The sequence below is a fragment of the Lactuca saligna genome, chromosome 5 (assembly GCF_052625555.1).
Source record: "Lactuca saligna cultivar CGN05327 chromosome 5, ASM5262555v1, whole genome shotgun sequence".
Lineage (NCBI taxonomy): Eukaryota > Viridiplantae > Streptophyta > Magnoliopsida > Asterales > Asteraceae > Lactuca > Lactuca saligna.
The window spans coordinates 290730544-290742827 of NC_136421.1; positions in this window are offsets into that span (position 1 = coordinate 290730544).

Below are 12284 nucleotides of genomic sequence, written 5' to 3' on the forward strand. Positions count from 1 at the left end.
ATAATAAATTCACAATTTAAGACAATTTTTTTTTTATATTTACAACCATATTTTAAAATTAAAACTTATATTTATACGTTAATACATGTAGACATTTCTATATATTAAATTTAAAATTTAATATATTATGTCGTAAATAAAATTTACAACGTAATACACAAAATTCACAATTTTATACAATACATTCACAAGTCATTTACAAGTATAATATCATATTTGAAGGTATTAAAAAACTCATTCACAGTTTAATACATAAATAAATTATATCATATTTCAGAAGCAAACATAAAAAAATACATTAATCATAAAACATAATAACTTATCTGAAATCGACAAAGAAGATGCTTACTCTACCACCACCACCAGTATCAACACAGCCAACTATCGTACGCAGCTATCAACAAGCACCACCATCAACCATCAGTCCTAACATCGCCAATATCCTTCCCTTTAAAATCAGATCTGGATAAAAAAAAATCCGAATTCATAGTTTAATACAACATTTCAAACACTAATTCACAACTTAATTCAACATTTTAGACATTAATTCAACACTTAATACATCAAAAAAAAATACACATCCTAAGCTTTAATAACTTAGACAAATTAATACATAGAAAACACATTTCACATCTTAATGACTTGACTTACCACAATTCATTGAGGCATTTCATCAAACACTTTGTATCTCTCTTATCCATAATCACCATAAAACATTAGAGCTGACCAAATATATCAGATTTTCATCATCTCTGAAGTCAGGTGATGTTTTTGTTTCTCCGGAGAGGTTTGACGGTAGTGATTTTAACGGAAAGAACAGATCCATATCTTCTGAGGAAAAAAACAACCAAATTTCTTAGGTCTGAGATGAAGAACAAAAAAACAAATGTGCAACATGAAGAACATGTCACAAGATCTCGTTTAAACTCTTTCAATATTGTCGGACCTCACAGATCTGGACATCGGTGGTGGTAGAAATCATAACTCTAGACCAGAGCTTGCAGATCTAGACAATGATAAGGAATATCTAGTGTTCCGGTGACAAAAAGTATTAGATCTGAAGGTGGAGGCAGAACTGATGGTAGATCAGTAAGTGGAGGTTCTAGATCTGACAACATCTCGAAAGATCTAGACTAGGAACACAATCAGAGATGAGAAAAAATCACTAGAATCATTCAGATCTGGTTAGATCTGAACAAAAAACTCAAAAAAAAAAAAAAAAGAGTCACCAGAATTATGTCGTCGGAGATGACAGGCGGTGGACGGTAGATCTGAAGCTGAAACACCTCGATAATGTTGTTTTTTGTTTTGGTTCCAGATCTGAAGAGAAAAAAAACATGATTGACTTGACATTCCGGCGAAGCTTAAGCGGCCGGCTACGGTTGTGCCGGCGTTGGTAGATGGTGGTGGTAATAAGGAATGAGTGTTGTTCAAAAAAGGTGGGAGAGTTTGAAAGAATTTATCATTTGGAAAGATAGATTTGATTTAATGGTTCGTACGGTTCTTAATCTTTTTTTATTCTTATTTGAACCTTTACCATATATATATATATATATATATATATATATATATATATATATATATATATATATATATATATATATATATATATATATATATATATATATATATATCCTAAATATAAAACTATTCATTATAATGTTATGTTTAGGGTTGTATACAAACGAACGAACACGAAAAATGGTTGTTTATGTTTATTCGCTTAAATTAGTCGAACAAACAAACGAACATGAACATATAAACGAACCGGTTTTTTTTTTAATGTTCGGTCACTTAGCAAATTACTTTGTTCATGTTCGTTTGTTTATGTTCGTAAATATGCTAAACGAACATAAACAAATGAAGATTAAAAAAAAACACAATTAAACATTTATGAACATAACAAACATATGATATATTAATGTAATAAAAAACAATTACGCATATATAAATACAAACTAAATTAAATGGACGAACATAAATGAACGTTCGCGTACATAAATAAACAAAGAGACCATTGTTTATGTTCGATCTTTAACTAATCGAATAGGAATTTGTGTTCATATTCATTCATTTAATAAATAAACGAATACAAATGAACTTCCCACCAAACAATTCATTGAACGTTCGGTACGTTTACAGCTTTAATTATGTTGCATATTCAATTCACATTAATTAAATATAACTATACAAAAAAATTTCGTAAATATACTTTTATTATTTAAGACATCCCATTTTAATAAAACTACATCTAATTTGAATTAATAATACAAAAGTAGTTAATATTGTTGTCGTTTTTATAATAAAGTATTTTATAAAATTTTATACAAACATATAATATAAATAAGCAAGAAGATAGTAAGTTGAAAGATGGTTTATTGGAATGTACGTTCTGATGTAAAAAAATATATGGTCGAAGATGATCCTAGATAACTCGGGTCGGTCCATAGACCAAGGCAAGCTAGGCGAGTGCCCCGGGTTCCCAAATGCCAAAGGGCCCCCTGTTTTCTCTTTTTATGTTGGATTATATTGCGAGAACCCACTGTTTTTAAGCTGAATTTATTGGACAATAGTCCTTATCATATGCCAAAAAGGATTCGGAAGCGAGATTACGATTACCTAGCGTGTTGTGAGTTATTTATTTCCTATTTTCAAGGCTCATAAAAACCATCAATAATAATCGATTTCAATCGAAACTCCAAAATCCATCACATCCACTTCTCCAAACGATTTCTTATTGATCCCTTCTTATTTGTGATTTCTTGAGTCTAAAATCGCATTGCTTTACTAGATGAGAGCCATTAACATTTATTTTTTTTAATATGAACTTGTAACATCCCAAAAATATTAAGTAAAAATTCTGTTTAAAATCAACCAAACCATCAAGTATGTCACCGTAGAAAAACCATTATCAAATTACAATCCCATATTATAAATTGTCAAACACAGATGGATGCGATGCGATCATGTCGGGCCATTCCCTTTAGAACCGGAAGTACTTGAACAACATTTAAATATAATTCTTAAGCACAAAGCTTAGGGAGTTCCCCCAAATACCACATACCATACATACACATCATCCATACATATCATACTAAATCATGTAACGAGTTTATTTCACCCCTGAGTCCCTTTCGACTCGGTGAGTCTCTTCCAAATCTCTAAGTCCCTTCGGATCCTTTGTTATCTTTCAACCGGTATGGGTCTTTTCACCCCTATAGCTAAGCATACATTTATACTAGCAAGAGTAAAAAAGAAAACAAGCACCTACATGCATATCAGTAAGTCTCATAAAGACCACAACTATCCTACTACATAATCCAGTCGGGCGGCGTTGGTGCCTTCGACCCACAAGTATAATGAGGAGACCACCTATACAACCATACAAAGTACACCCTTAGATTTCCTTCCAAGACTACGGGTTTGACCAAAAGTCAATGCAAGTCAAAGTCAAAGTCAATTGTCAAAGTTTACTCTCCACTTTGTGGTCATCCTTAGCCACATCGTGGCCCTCAAACGACAAAATAGACGCATTTTACCCAGTCACCACGCTGTGGCAACATAGGCCACGATGTGGGCACTAGGTTCAAAGCATCTTAATGGGTTAAGTCGAATCCTCCAATTCCAAAGGTTCTAAAGACCAGATTTGATCATTTTTGTTGTCTAAATGAATAAAGTTTCCAACTTTATCACTTGAGACTCACCAAGAGGTATAGATCATAAGTCTTAGGTTCATGAGGCACAACCATGACATGGGCTTAACTAAGAATCACTTAATCCCTTAAGTCTCAACTCCGTTTGGTCCAGAAGAGCTTATAACACCAAAACCAACTTAAAGTTTTGACTCAAATTAGGTCAAAATGGGGTTTATGACCAAAATCTTATACATGGCTAAATCAACGTACCAAACTTTAAATCTAAACAATGAACTACTCCAAATGATCCAAAGATTCATAAAGTTGTAACCTTTATGAAATCTCACCATCCCAGCTAACAAGATCAAGAAGAAAATGGGACAAATTCAAGACCTAGCAACCTATAATCAAAACAGTGGAGCCTTGAACACTTACAAGGGTCCAAAATCGAGTTAGGAAGGGAGATGGGGACTTTCTTGCTGATCCTTGGCTTAATCATTCATGCTTCTTCCTTGAAAATCTCTCAAAAGCACTAAAGAAAGCTTCAACAATAGATGAAAAGGAATTAAGGTTTCATCTGGGTTAAAGAGTGTGGTAGATGAAGGTTTTTGATGATCAGATACACTTCAAGTATAAGAAACAAGAACAAAATTACTAAAAAAATATACAACATAAAAAGTAAAGAACACAAGGAATTCACCAAATTGTCTTTCACCAAGAAAGACGTTTGTTTTCACCAAGAAAACGGGTTGTCACAAAAACGTTTACAAGACGTTCTACGAGACACACATTAGGGTTTCACCCTATTATAGAATATATATATACTAATATATACAAGTATATCCCTTGATTCAAGGGATTATATATATTCTAACATAAGAACCGATCTTCATAACATATCATATTTGCTATGTACTCTATTCTTATTTGTATCATCACCTAATATACAAAAGATTACATAAGATAATATGGCTACACACTAACACTGATACACTTGCTATGCTAATGCTGATCTAAACGCTGGCGTTGGTATTTAGCATATAAAGTGCTTGACTCATCAGGTCATAAGGTGTGACCTCACAATCTCCCCCAATCTGATGATGTCAAAACTAATCTTCTTCTTCAGATTCATCTGAACCACTGTATAACTTATCATCTTCTTTTAAGATCTCAGGCTTAACCCATACGAATTCATTAATTTTAAGTTCCTTCAATCTTTTACTAAGCTCCAGGGAGATCAGCATACAATATCCTCTTTCCATTTCAAAATGACTGAGTCCTTCCATTCAGCGGGAACAACAGGTAGATCATAAGTACGTTGAAAGCAAATTTGATTTTGACTATCAAGATAGAAAATGCCATGCTCCGATTGTCGAATGAACACGTACTAAATTGGTTCAACACCCGCTGTAATTTCATTGTTGATGTAGCGAGTTCCATATGGAAGGAGAAATTTAGTATTCTTGGACTGTCTAGGAGTGCCTGTTCTCCCTGAGGTGAATGGTCTAGAAGGAGTAGCTGGTGGCACAAGATTCAACTTCCTGACTTTATTGAGTAGCTGATGAATTGCTAACTTCACTTCTTGAGCATGAACACCTTTATGTTTGTCGATAAGTTCATGAATTTGTATTCACTCTCTATATCCAAATTTGACTAGCTCACAAGCGAATACAACCTTAATATATTCATTCTCAATCTTCCTTCTAACCAAGTGCAGCTTTAGGGACTCAATCTTTTTTTGGTGCATCTAACCCTGATGATTGCATCAACGTCTATAACAACAATTTATTTTTGATAATCAGTTTCAACCCTTCCAACTTCAAACATATCAGGCTGAGATGGATTTGATGCGATAACCACCATTTGCATTTGCTGATCAAAAGTCTCTTGATTATTCTCCCCTTTTTTGGCAGCATCATATTGGGGAGGAGAGTTTGGAGTTGGTAAAGGAGTACGACGAGGAGGATGAGATGGTGATAATGGGCGTGGAGGTGGAAGAGGATTATCATTTGGAGAGTTTGGTGGGGTGTCACTAATAATCATGTCATCATCATCACCACCCAAAGCCATAAATCTCTTTATATCAACCACATCCTGTTCAACCTTAGACAATCTTTCTCCCCGAGATTGAGTTATTTTCACTTGTAAAGAAAGTTGGGAGATCATAGCTTTTTCAAAATTAGAGCTTGATTCCCCCTGATAAACAATAGCAGTCTGAATAGGTGTTGGCATAGGAGGAACATTCTCAGCTTGAGGTGAAGTTGATCAATGGCTCAGCAGTTACCACTAGAGGAGGAGTTGATCCAAGTTGCACAACATCATCAGTAGACGGATTGGATGAAGAAGTAGATGAAAACAAATATGCTTGTTTACTCTTGGAGGAGATTTCATTCCCTGAGCAAAATCATCTTCTTCGTCACTAGAGTCTTCTTCTTCATCAGCTTGGTTAGCGAAATTTTCATATAACAACAGTTATCACGCTAACATTGATCAACCTCCGTTTGAGATGCTCTACGGGAGGAAATGAAGGACCCCGATTTGTTGGGGCGAGGTGGATCAACGGGTTATGGGGAGTACTGAGATTGTACTCAAGACCACTAAACTGATTCAGTAGGTTCGGAGCAGGCTTCTGGACAAACTAGAGTCGGCAGAAGAGTTATGCCAATAGGCGCCAATCAGACGTAGAGTTTATGGTGGGAGATATGGTTTTGTTGAAGGTGTCACCTTGGAAAGGTGTTATCCGGTTTAGAAAGCAGGACAAGTTGGGCCCCAGGTATATTGGTCCGTTTAGGGTTTTGGCTCGGGTGGGCCAAGTTGTGTATCGTTTAGATCTTCCAGCCAATCTCAGTCAGATTCATAGCACATTCCACACCTCTCGCTACGGAAGTGTTTAGTGGATGATTCTACGGTGGTACCATTGGAGGATATTCAAGTGGATGACCGCCTGAATTATATTGAGAATCACGTGGCGATTATGGATTGGAAGACGAAAACCTTAAGGAACAAGGTTGTCAAGCTAATGAAGGTGCAGTGGCAGCACCACAAGGGATCAAAGTGGACTTCGGAGCCCAACAATGAGATGAGAGAGTATTATCCGGAATTATTTGGGGTAATGGACTTCGAGGAAAAAATCTGATTCATGAGGGAGAATTGTAACACGTGAATCATGGTAAGTTTCTTCTTGGCCCTTATTGTTGCTTTATTTCATTTTTGTCCTTGAGTTGTACGCGGGGTGTACCACATGGTACACTTAGCGTACAAGTTGTAAAACGAGTACACAGGGCGTACCACATGGTACGCTTAGCGTACTTAAGTGAGGCGAGATTGGGACTCCAGGCACGTATGCGGGGCAGACATCTTTGTACACGGGGCGTACATGCGAGATGATGAAACCCTAATTTATGGTGTTGAACCCTATATAAAGGCATTAAGTCGTTATGGCTGGCCTCCTTACCAGCCTCCATTTCCATAAAACCCTAAATTCGATCCCTAAGTCTCTTGGTGGTGTTCTTGAGCTAATAGAAGTTCTGGGTGCTCATTTTTGGTCTTTGTGAAGGAGTGATGAATCTTGACCTTGTCTTGCTTGGTGGAAAGGCCTTGGATAAAGAATCATCTCCTCTTGTGCAAGCTTTCTAAGGTATCAAGTTTTAACCTTGACTTGTAGATGTCTAGATCTCTTCATTTTGTGCTTTGTTATGCTTTTGGTCCCTTTTTGGGTTGATATGAGAGTGAAATCGTTTTAAAGGCTTGTTATTCCAGATATAAGTTTGTTTTGGACTTCTTAAGCATAAAGGTGCAAGCTTTATGAGTTAATTTGTCACATGCATGCATTAAGCCATTTATTAAGTCCCTTTTTTGCTTAAGAGCTTCATTTATACATGCATGAATGTAAAGTTGGCAAGTTTACGTGGTTTGCTACCTTAAGGAATTCAAATCTATGTTTTGGGGCTATGTCTTAAAGGATTAAGGACTGAAATGAAGTTTTGGCCGAATGGTGAGTATGTTGGGCGTACAAGTAGGTACGCTTAGCGTACAAGCCCTCAAGCGAGTATGTTGCACGTACGTGTTGAGTATGCTCCGCATACTCAGTAACGTGGGCTTCGTATAGTTGGGCTTCGGATTTGGGCATTTCTTTGGGCTTAGTGGCTTGTGGCCTTGTTGGGCCACCTGAAAATAAGAGTTTGGAGTAGGGAAAATTAGTGGCCCTTAAGGTATGGCCCATATAGGGAGTTCGGTGCAATTTTGAAAATTGGGCCATAATTGGGCCTTAGTCTTGGACCAAGCTAGGTTAGGGGTAAAATGGTCTTTTTACCAAAAGTATGGATTTATGGTTATGGTTTGGAACCCAAATGTTGATTGGGTGTTATGTTGGTATTGTTTAGCTCGGGTTAAAGGCATCAATGTCGACCCATGATTTGTTCTGTTAGATTAATCGTTATTTGTGTAACACTAGTATGTGTATGTGCTTGTGTGTTACTGGGTGTGGTCTGATGATTATCATATATGCTATTATATGTTATTAGATATGAACTATGGGCGGGGACCGTTATGCGAGCTAGGTCAGGGCCCGTTATACTCATTGGGCGGGACCCGTTATGCGAGTTAGGGTGGGGCCCGTTATACTCTTTGGACGGGGTCTGTTATGTGTTTTATGTTTGGTAGGTGGTATTGTGGGGAAGTCACTAAGCTTTGTGCTTAATAATTTCAATTTACGTTTCAGGTACTTCCGGTTCCAAGAGGAAGAGCTCGGGATGACTGCATCGTACACACCATATGAATTCTGCTTTATAGATATTACTCTAATTGATATGATGTTTGATACACTTATTTTCATTTGGTTTGTAAGGATAATGTTTTGGAATACTATTTTATTAAATTAAAAATGAAATTTTTGGATCATATTTTTAGGACGTTACAAATTGTTTTGGGGGAAGATACATACTTAAGTATTGTGAAATAAGTTGATGGCCAAAAGATTTATATTTTACATGCATGCAAAGTTCATGATACATACTACAACTAGTAATAGTTATATATGTTACAAATAAATATTTTGACCACTAAAGTTTGTTAAAAATATTGTAATTAGTATTTGATAAACAAAAGAGTTTTTAGAAACTATTAGACAGCTTTATAGGTACTTGCGAAAATAAAATGTTGGAAAAGAATAAGTTAATGAAAGTAATGTTATACGATTTGTAGGGATGAATAAAAATATCGTTAAAAACTTATGTCGTAATTTTGATTACCAATATCTTGTCAATATCATTGACACGATATGTATAATCACATGACTTGGATATATTAGGTTAGTAAGCTTAGTTCTCATACACGCTTAATATGAAAGATTTGAATTAAATTATAAAATATAAATATACAAATAAACTATAAACTCGTATCTAGAGTATGAAAATAACCCACAAGTATATATATATATATATATATATATATATATATATATATATATATATATATATATATATATATATATATATATATATTATAGTATAATACGAAATTTCATCGATAAATAATGTGTATGTATTTTTTAGACTAAGTTTACTTATGAACAAAAACAATATAATTTCAACAATAAGTAAAAGTTAAAAATACAATAATGATGGGTTAAGGTGACAAACGGTCAACTGACGCAATACCAACATATGAGTTATTCGACTACGCGAACGGAACGCCCTCCCTATTGGTTTATGTAAGAAACTACTCAAGTTATTATCGCAACATTATTCAAACGCTAAGTTAAATTCATTATTTAACAAATTTCACTAAGCCTTAAAAATATTAATAACCTAAGATTCACATTAGTGACCCTAGTAAGTGACGGATTTGTGGGCCGATGAATTGTTGTCATGGAATTTATGGATTTGTATCTTGTGTGTGTTTGTGTGAGGATTTTATGAAATGGGTGAAAGATGGAGTTTTGTAATGGGGTGTTTTTCTTTCATTAGGAACTAAATCCTAGAATCGAAGCCTACCACTATAATTGTTAATCCATGAGGGGTCTTACATTGTAGGTCTATGTACACCGCATAGATTTATAATAAAGAATTTTGGTGTAGATCTATTTCTTATTGAAAGATTTATACGAACCGCTATTTTTCGTCTATGGTTGCTAGCTACAACTTCGTCTGACGAGGCAACAGTTGTCAAGTGTTTCTTTCTTTGTTACTATACGGCAATTTGAAACGTTAGTAATGATCCCGATTCCTCCTTTTTGTTGTGCATGTGTTGATTTAGGAACGTCTATAGTGTCGGTTATAGGCTAATTGTTAGAATGAAGATTTGTATTCTAGAGAAGTATAGGTCTAGGGTAAGTTAATCCTCCCAAAATTTAGGTCGAATGTTTAAAATTGTTCGTGTCGATAACCACATCTCGCTATGGCATAATTATCCGTAATCGTATATGTTTTAGCAATACAGCGGTCACGAGAATATCAAATACTTGTTAAAATTACACGATTTATAAGATTATGCATTATTAATTACCAGTTGTCGAAAAAAATCATTTTTGAATTACTAAAATGATAGGAGTCAAAATAAAACCTATAAAATTCACCAATATTATTGTTGACGTATTTTTATAATGTATGTATCTCTAGGTGTTCAAAGTGACCAGAAGAACTCTCACCAAAAATGAGAATGAATGACTGACTTTGGAAATAAATAGTCGGCTCTTTTGTAGCCTTCGCTTCTGTTATTATCTTACAAAAAGTTGTATTCCGCGTTTATCGCTTCTGAATTTACTATACAATGTATTTCGTCGCATTCAAATTCTAGAATAATGTAGTGTTCTGTAAATCTTGGTATTATTTCAATATATGTTGTTGACTGTGATGTTTCCGTCGTTGGTAGGGGTGTGACATATCGGTTGTAAAATATTATTAATTAAATCAATTCGATTACAATATCTTTTGACAGATATTTGAGGATTAATATTAAGATAGTATATCTACCTTCAAATATCACCTTTGGTTTACTGACATCTTACACATTTATCACATAATTATTTTAATCTCACAACAGACAAACCTAATTAGTATCAGCTTTATCATAACTTTAAGTTAAATAAACCGAGTTTATAGGTATATGTGAATATATCAAAAAATAAAATCAATCATATAGTTAATGGATAATTTGATTGAATTGAACTTTAGAACATCTGGTTATGTGAGACAAGTACAACATAATGATGATCATAATCTGGGTCCCAAGTGACAATATTCCAAAATCAAATACTAGTTAGCCTTTGAATTAGAAACGATAAACCATAAGCTAAAGTCGTTAGTCAACTTTCTCTAACATGCCAACAACTCACTCCCCAAGTCCCCGTAGATCAAAAAGTAATTTTTGTAATTATGACACAATGATCCTTTTTTAAAAGCAAATCCTCTTCACTTATTTTAAAGTTTTCAACACCATCATAAGATAGTTAAATAAAAATATTTCATTCTTTTTACTACAACTACATATATGCAAAACAAATTGAAAATATGTTATATATATATATATATATATATATATATATATATATATATATATATATATATATATATATATATATATATATATATATATATATATATATATATATATATATATATATGTTCATTTGATATCATGCTAATTTTGTGAGATACTGAAACGCAATCTAAAAAAAATTTAAAAATGCAAAACAAAAAGAAAATCTGAAATTTTTTTTTTTTAATTATTAATTTCATCATTTTCTTTACCTAAAAAAGATAATAAAAAAGTTACCGTTTTTTTTAAAATACATGAAATATTCTAATAAAATATTATACTTTAAATTTTCCAATGTGATTTTTAGAATGTTAAAATATTCTACTATTCTAGTAGATTTGTCAGATATGTAAATATTCTAATATTTTACGAGAATATTTTAATATTCTACTAGAATATTTCACAGATAATTCAAAAAAACGATAATTTTTTTTTTTGGATCAAAAAAGTGATCAAAATAATATTTTAAAAAAATTCAAAAATTTTCAATTATTTTGCATTTTAAAAATGTTTTTTTATCTATAAAATGAGTAGCTAGGAGTGCGTCTCTCCGTCTCACAAAATATAGTGGTCTCACATTAACTTAACCCTATATATATATATATATATATATATATATATATATATATATATATATATATATATATATATATATATATTATACTTCTTATTGTTGGGTTTTAGCCATAAGAACTTTCCTATGTGCGCATGCAAAACCCTATTGCTTGGATCTAGACTTTCTATCCTAACATGCTTTTGAATCCAAGACTTCTAATGGCTAATTAGGTTAAACAATAACATTAAAACAGATCTAGAATCATACCTTTGAGTTCCTTGTTGATCTTCTTGTCTTGGAGCTTCTAGAGTCACAATTGTCACTCCTCTAATGGCTTACAAACACCAATAGCAAGCAAGATGATTTAGGAGAGAGGAGAGGGGATGGAATTCGACCAGAGGTTCCTTGCTTTAGGTTCTGAAAGGTTGTACCCGAATTCCACACTCCAAAGGCCTATTTATACCTTTAGACTCCTTAAGGGTTTCACCCTAAACCCTAATTGGATAATCTTCACTTAAGGCTATCCAAATCCATTCATAGATATCCTTATGGACTAT